At 35.7% G+C, this 8221-nt stretch overlaps 1 pseudogene; it reads right to left on the reverse strand.

The window, feature by feature from the left end:
• Positions 1 to 8: 8 nt before the first annotated feature.
• LOC131025344 (O-fucosyltransferase 31-like) lies at positions 9 to 3764 on the reverse strand (annotated as a pseudogene).
• Positions 3765 to 8221: the final 4457 nt, after the last annotated feature.

Below are 8221 nucleotides of genomic sequence, written 5' to 3' on the forward strand. Positions count from 1 at the left end.
CATTGGAACTCAAACATACCATGACTAGTTTGATGCAATGAGAGAGAGAGAGAGGAGCTTACAATAGCATTATGCATATTTCCTGGCGAAGCAGAAATGAAGATATCACTGTGCATGCTGACATAGTAATCGACTGCTGCTAATAATGAAGCCTTTCCTTTAATTTGAGCTCTTTCTTCTGAAGACGCCAGACTCTTTTTGTCTTCCATAAGAGGAAACAAACTCCGCAACGTTGAGATCCTAGCTTCCCCACCATATACCTGAAATAGACGACGACATAACAACAAAATCATTCCAATGCAAATGGTTGCATATTAGTTACTAAGGTTAATATTTGTTACTCACCTTATGGGAAGCTAGATATAAGCGAGTACTGTTGTCAAATCCCAAAGCTGCCAGCAGCAATCCAATCTCTTCAGGAGTCAACGGGCACCGCCCTCGGCTCCTCAACTCCTCATCAGTAAATTGAGAATTTAACACCCTTCCCTGCCAAATAACCTGTCGGTACTTGGCTAGAGCCAACTTCTCAGCCTTGCCTCCACCAAAGTCACATGCCGAGTGGGCAGCCATGTCCTGACAAAAACATCCAGATTTAAGCATTCATGCTAAATATCAGAAGCCCCATGAATGAAGCACAGCAGACCTTGTCAAAACGAAGATGGAGAACAACAAACTTTCCACTCCCTTGCCAGTCCCTAGTACCAGTAACTTTCTGTAGGTAGTTAGTGCCGTCTGCATCACTTGAACTAGGAGAAGTTCTGAGATGACTAACAAGAGCATCCCCAAGAGATCTGATATGAGGAACAAAAACCAATGCCTGAAAGTTGACTTTGCATCGTAGCCGTTGGATCTCCTCCGGCATATTGTCGAAGGCCAAACGGTGAGAAAATGGTGCAATTGCAGCGATTCCATAACTGGACAATCCAAAGATACTAAAGTTAACAACAACAAAAACAAAGTGCATAACTAGAGAAGAGGATTTTTCTTTCTGGTCAGCAGGGAAATAGCCAATAAATTGTGTTTTTGAGTTTTATTAGCATCTTGCTGCAATAGACTCCATTGCAGCAGTGAATCTCTTCATCCATGAAAATTTATCATATTAGCAGAGCAGTAAGTCAGGTCTGCATGCTTTTTTTAATGGATAAAATGAGTTATTATACTCTTTGAGGCCATGAGAGCTAATAAATCATCGAAAATTTTGGGAAGTTCAAAATAAAATTATACTTTTAGGGGGCGTTTACTTTGCATGATTGATAAAATGGATGATTGAGTATTTTTATCCTCAAGAGTAAGAGTTAAACAAAACTGGCTTGGAGGATAAAATAATCAAGGGCCTTGGGATATCCCAAAGTTGCAATCCATCAAAGTAAACAAGGGATTAGCCTTACTATTTTTATCAATCAAGGCTTATCCACCAAAGTAAACACCCCCTTAGTTTAAAATTATACTCCACTAAGGACACCTTATGACATACTCTAAGAATCAACAATTCAAACGAAAGTTAACATTATAATGAGCACACCGTGAAAATATGCATCAATGAATTTAGATAGACGTCGAAAATATTAGCTCTGGATTACCAACCTCTGCAAGACAGGTGAAACATTCTCCAGATACCAGTTTGCTGAAGCATGAACAGGTGCTGTTTTAATTCTGGTAGCTCGAATGGCTGTAGCGTAATATTCCCGCGTGCTCCAAAAATATTCATCAGGTAATTCTCTAACAATAGATATGTCATCTTTCAGCACGTTAATGAAGTGATCCACATCATATGTCCATGAATGTGCTGCAAGAAAGACAGAAAGAGAAATAGGTACATTCAGTTACAGCTTTCAGCTTCAGCTGGAAATAAACAAGAATATGCACTCTTATTTAGTGCACTATCATAGAAGGCATAAACAGATGAACTTATCAAATTTTACCTTGAATCTTGCCAGACAGGATTCACTTCAAGATATGGAATTATGAGAGTCGCATTCAAAATTTTGGCAACGGCAACTGCATCACAAATCTTTAGAAACAAAAGTATACACGTCAGTGAAAGGAGGCAACTAATTCCAACCAAATAAGAAAAAAACTCCTTGACTATGCTTTATAGCATATTTTTTATTGTTTGAGGGTCTTCTTTATAGCACACATAATAACTAGAAGTACTTACTCCCATTCTTTGCTGATTTAGTCCTCCATCAAGGAACACCTGAATATATCCCTGAGACTTCTCTGGCAATGCTGCTCACACGAAAAGCCAATTATTAAGGAGAATAAAAATAAAAATTCTGCATATTTTATTTGTTGCATAAACCCCATTATTTTACATAAGTATTTCAAACTTGATAAAATACAAACTCCTTTCCCCTTTTCTGCGGTTGTGGGGGAATATACAGCAAGATTTTCTTATGACTTACTGGAGGTACTGCCTGATCGGACACAACGTTTCAGTGGTTGTTGAGGCAACGGCATCCATAGTTCAGCCAGTTGTCTATCAGACTATAACAAAAGGGAGAAAATGGAAGGAAAATTAAGCATCAGATACTCGAAGAATCATTGAACTTATTCTTGTTAGATGCTAAAACATACACCAATTGATGTCTTACTCACACTTTGGCGCTGCAAAGCACTCTTAGCAGCAAGCGAGAGTGTCTAGGTTTAGGAGCATTCCATTCCTGCACTAGACAAGTAAGCTATGAGAATCAAAATGAATTCAAACAACGATAACATTTCTAACAAACAAGACAGAGAGTGCAAATAAAAATGTCTAGCTACTGCACTAATTATATAGGTTATGAATATCAAAAAGAATTCATCCAATAATAACATGTGTAACAAACAAGCTGTAGCCTTAGTTGGTAAAAAAGAGAATAGGTATCAGTAATCGAAAGGACAGGTTAGACAAAACGACCCCTTCAGTTGCTAACCCAGACATTGATTATAATTATACCATCCATGCTCTATAGCTAGTTGTTTCCAACATCAATTTTACAGTTGAAGTTAGCCATAATCTAGCACCAAGGGCATTTCACACATCAAATTATCGAGCAAACCTCTGACCTTTCTTGATTTTTTAATCTTCGATCCTTCTAAAGGGAAAGCTTCCAAAGTAGATGGAGCTACTATTAACTCAATTAGTGCAAGGAACTAACTACATCCAGGTTCTCAAACTACTCAACCTACCTACGCCAGTTTCAGGTATCAGTATCCCGTAAGTGCCAAACGATATTATTATTACTTGAGAGAAACATCCTTAACCATCAACGAAGCACTTCCATACTCCAGCAATTTGGAAGGAAACCACAATTCTCTTTTAAGCTAACATAACTAGATTGTAAAATTCATCCTTTCCTTTTAGTCGCCTACATTCTTTAACAATGTCTCCAAATTGAGGAAGATGCAATCTATATAAAGAAAATTACCAGTACCCCACAAAGTTCTGACAATAATGAAGAAGAAAGCAAGCAAATATTTTACTTTTTTTTTACAAAAAAAAACTTGTGCATCTCTCTCTCTCAAGCCGAACAGAACCCAGTAATCAGAATCCAGAAAGCAAGCAAACAGAAAGGCACAAAAGCACACAGTACAAATGGATCATTATAACTTTCAAAGCAGGAAAAATTCACACAGTGAGATGAAGAACATACCGAGAGAAGAGAGGGGAAAGCGTGGCTGAAAGGGGTGAATATGCTAGGAAAAAGAAAGGGTAGTAGCAGGACAAGAGCAGCAGCCATAGTTCCTCCTCTATGGCTATCGCTTTGAGAGAGAGGGTTGCCTCATAATAATATAATGGCTGTTGATCTTTAATTACTTCAACGATACTAGTTTTATTACAAAAAATAGGCTTCAAGTCTTAATCTCGGAACACTACACTAAAGCAGCTTCCATGCAGGAGAGAGGGACCATCCTCATTATCAGCCTCACTAAAAGCATCTCACATGTCGACGCTAAATACAACTGTACAGTACTTATGCTCTTAAGTCTTACCTCAAACAAAAATCAAATAAAGAAGTACTACACATTCTTAAATAATTCATCTCCCCTTTTTGGGGTCTGTGTGACAAGATATAGTAATAAATACAGGCAAAGATCGTTACTTTATCTCACTACAACAAATATAAAGAAAACAATTCCTTGATTCCATAATTCTGGTCCAAAGACCGAAAACGACACTAAAACAAATCACACAGTAGCAAAAATGCTTATGTGTAGAAGAAAAATTGGTAGGCAATGGGGGGAGATGAATGATATCGTCGTTTTCCAGATGGGGCCCCGACGGCCCAACGGATAGATTTATATTGGGAAGAGAGAGAAAGAGAGAGAGACAGCGCACCGCTCCGCTTGGCGAGGGCTAATACGTGTCCAAAAAGGACTGAATCATGAGCTGTGTGGGCTTCAACTTTTCCTCAGCCTTTCACGGAAGCGATGCACCCTTTTATTGACTCCACCTCTCACCAAAGAAATTTACCGCTATTCTGGATAAATTAATGGCTTTTAAACCCTCCACCGACACTGCTCTTTCACCATAAAAACACAGATTTATCGTCGCACTGTGTGTGTGAGAGAGAAATAAAGAGAGATGTGGTAGCGGTAGTAGTTTTTGCTCTGGTTTTCCAAATTTTATGCAAATAAGGGGCAGAAAACGCATTTCTGTATATTCTTTAATTGATGTGCTCTTTTTCTGTATAAAAAAATATTTAATTGAATTGGTGCTTTGTTCTCGCATTTTGATGTATAAGTGTTGTTAGGGAATTAAATATGACTAGAAAAGAAAAATAGAATCACTGCAGAAAAAAATTGGAGTTTATCTATCTTATTGATTGTTTGTTGATGATGATTATATATCAGAATATAGTTGTTTGTTTGTTGGTGTAATCAATTGTTTGTTCATCATCATAACTTGTGTTGTTGTATAAGTATACTAGAGTTAAAATTGATAGATTTCAATATAACAAATATGAACAAGTTATAATCAAATACGCTCGAGTTAATTTAGAGTTGTCTAAAAAGTCAAATTTCAATTTAAAATTAAATCACGATTTTGTAGTTATAACAAAATTAAAGGTAAAGTTCAAAAAAATATTAAAGGTGTATTTATAAATTATATTTTCTTTTTTTTTAATATCTTTATACTATTATGAAATTTGACTAATTATAAAATATTTAATATGCATATTAATTAAAGATCACAATAGGAGTTTTAATTTGATATATTTGATGTAAATACTTGATTTAAAATGTAAAATTTATATTTATTTAAAGATTAAAATTTTAAAAATCTCATTTCTCATCTTTTTTTGAATAAATCTAGTTTTTAATTCATTTTTTATTTTTTAACTATTTTTAGGCCTTTTCATAGTATAAATTTTTATTATTGTGAATTCTTCTTTATTTTTTTTAATATTCAAGTCAAATATATTTAGTTAAAATTGATTTTTTTATTAATATATTAGTATTGAGGTGAGTGACAATCTCATATCAAATTATTATGTTGAAAAAACAATGTTAATAGTATATGCCTTCAACTTTGGCCTTTCTTTTAACTTTAATTTTAATTTATCTTCAATGATTTGAATTTTATAAATTTATTTATTTATGTCAAGCGTTCAAATTTTCAATCACAGTCATATGATTAGGCTCACCAACAAAATGAGGTGGAAATGCAAAATTAAACAATATTAAAAGTTAAGATCTCTACGGTTCTTTTTTAGAGCCAAAGGGAAAGATTGCGTCAACTTAAGACACCCCATCAGGAAAAATAATGTCATGCAACGCAACGCGCCAATAATACAATTAGAACTAGAAAAACATAAAGCAAATTTTGCTAGCATTTTTTTTTAAAAAGGAAAAAAAAAATACCCGAAAGTGTGGGAGATTAGGTAGATCCTTAACCTATAAATAAAATATCAATCAGTATCCCATGTATAACAATGTCCAAAAATGACATCGCTTAGCAGAAACAATAAGGAAAACCCAAAAAACATAAATAGATGTAACTCAAAAGTGGCTACATCCAGAGGACATAGGAAACAAATCAAAAAGGAAACATGCCAAAAAACAAACTATCAACATGAAAACTAAATCTAAAGTTAGAATAGCCAAACTGATCCATCCTAACTAGAGCAAGAAACTGCTAAGGAGCACAAAAGCAATCAAAAGTAGTCAACGTCTGAGTCTGATGCCCTCTCCTCGCCATAAAATCCGCAGGTCGGTTTCCCTCGCGATGGGTGTGAGTGAAACAAACCCGCCGATGCTAAGTAAGCAGTCGGATCCAAGCAACAGTAAGACGGATACTAGTATGACCGTGATGCCCAGCAAACGTGAGCAAAACAATCGTCGCCGCATCCATCTCAACCTACGTATGAGTAGAGAAGGTGATAGCCAACCTAATACTCTCAAGCAGGGCAGCTAACTCAGCATCAAAACTGGAAATAGCATCACAAGGGTGCAGAAGGCAACAAGGAGGGCTCCAGTATGATCACGAACCACTCATCCGCCAGCACCTCGCTGCGTCTATGAATCGAAGGAATCATCTGTGTTCAACTTCACCCATAGAGACTTCGAAGGGAGCCAACGAACCAAAGTGGACCTAATAGAATTAGCATGGTGACGAGTCCAACTGATCTGCACCTAATCAAAACTAAAAAAGATTCCTTTAATATCTTGAATAATGTCCCCTGCAATCGAGAGATCCCGCTCCCTACTTTGAAGTAGGAGAAATGCATTTTGATTGTCCATTTCAAGAATAACATTTCTTCATTGCATGTGATCTTTCGCCAAAATGATCCTCTCTCTAAGACCAATGCAATCAACATCTATAATTGATAGGAATAGAAAAATTGTGTGTTTATCACTTTTCTGAGTCATTAACGATATAATTGACCTTTGGTGCTCGACCTTTTAAGATATCATCAAAAACAAGAGATTGATCAAGTACACTAATCTTATGATAGGATTGAAGAATTGGATAGGATTGAATTATATTAATCTTATGATATCTCGTTCGGTTAGGTGGATACGGCTTGTGATTCAATCTTGGAACAATGCCACATAGGAATAATCTTGACTTATAAGTCTTGGCTTGCCCCCGATGTCAAAATTAATCTCGGGCCAACTCAATCTTAGGTAATCTCGGGCCAATTTAATCTCGGCAACCGAACAACCCCAAATATCATTTCTTGAACCTGAGGTTTCAAAAAATGCATGACAGATCCAGTTTCTTCCTGCATATTGCTTCCAAAATAATTATTGACATACTGCTTCTTCCTGCATATTTGTCATGCCCATGCAGTTGGACAATTTTTCCATTCCCAAAAGCATACAGTCAATCTGCCCCTCATACCTAGGAAACTTCGTCGTTCTCTGACATGACGAAGAGTTGTCATGTCCTCTAATTTCTAGATTATTTGCTCGACTTTACTGACGAAGCACCAAACAGACATCAGTGTTATATCTTCTAGATTAGTCATCAAACTTTGTGGATTTTGAACTATTTGTGTGTGTTTGAACATTTTGAAGTAACCCTTTAGAGAAGTTTTCAAATGTTTGGTGATATTGAGAAATAGGAGAATAAGTTGGATCATGCGAGAATTCAAAATTCATAGCATAATCAAACTCTGGGAATTCGTTGGATCTTAGAATGTCAACAAGATTTGGATAATAGTCTTGGAATTTTGAGAATTTAAAAAAGAATCTCGATCCATTGAATAATAAAGAAAGAAACAATAAATGTTATATGTAGAGAAAACGAGAGAGGAGAATTTGTAGATGTGTTGAAATATAGCAAGAGTTGTCTCTATTTAAAGAGAATGAAAAAAATATATTTTATTATTTTTAACTTTTTTTAATATTTTATATAACAGATATAGTAATTTTATCTAAGTATCTAAACAAAATAACCAAAACTAGAATAGAGATAAATGTCTCTTTCATTGGTAGAATTTAGAGGGGGGAAAGAGAAATCATATTTTTTTAAAAAGGTAAAAGAAATTTATTCAGATAGCGAGTACAAGGGATACTCAATCTCAATCACCAAAAATAAAATACCAACACAGAACAACAGAAAAACAAATTCAGAAACACATGGGAAAAACGGTAGTTGCTCAAATGCACCCCGACAAATCGCCGGGCCAGGACTGTTTCAATCCAAAGTTCTATCAGAATTTTTGGGGTGTTGTCGGGCTTGATATTTTCAAGAGCTGCTCTCAATGGCTCTAGAATGGCTATTTTCCAG

Source organism: Salvia miltiorrhiza, chromosome 1 (assembly GCF_028751815.1).
Source record: "Salvia miltiorrhiza cultivar Shanhuang (shh) chromosome 1, IMPLAD_Smil_shh, whole genome shotgun sequence".
Classification (NCBI taxonomy): Eukaryota; Viridiplantae; Streptophyta; class Magnoliopsida; order Lamiales; family Lamiaceae; genus Salvia; species Salvia miltiorrhiza.